We start from the raw sequence: 418 nt of genomic DNA, 5'->3' as shown, positions 1-418 counted from the left end.
CAATTTTTAAAAAGTCTCATTCAAAGGTTTACTTTTACTATCATATAATACATCAATGTATTGCTTCCATCGATCCTTTATGTCATTTTTTTTCTGTTAAAAGGTTATTTCCACTATTTCTTCTCTTATTTTGTTATGTTAGCTGTCACTGTGTGTGCTTTTCCTTTCCTCCACCACCCTCGTCTTACTCTAACACCTTCCACCTTCCCCCGTCGCCCTCCTACAACGCCCAGGGATCCACGTCTTACTTCTTACTGATGCCGGGGAACCATAACATGCCCGAAGAACCAAGTTCTCCGGCAGGGTACGGGCAAGGGAATAGCTACGCGGAGGAACCTGGGAATGACTACATGGATGAGGCTGACTACGAGAGTCCTTCAGATTTTGGACCCCCCCCCTGAATAAAAGGAAGATGTAC

This window comes from Penaeus monodon, chromosome 28, assembly GCF_015228065.2.
Source record: "Penaeus monodon isolate SGIC_2016 chromosome 28, NSTDA_Pmon_1, whole genome shotgun sequence".
Classification (NCBI taxonomy): domain Eukaryota; kingdom Metazoa; phylum Arthropoda; class Malacostraca; order Decapoda; family Penaeidae; genus Penaeus; species Penaeus monodon.
This window is presented reverse-complemented; position numbering follows the sequence as displayed.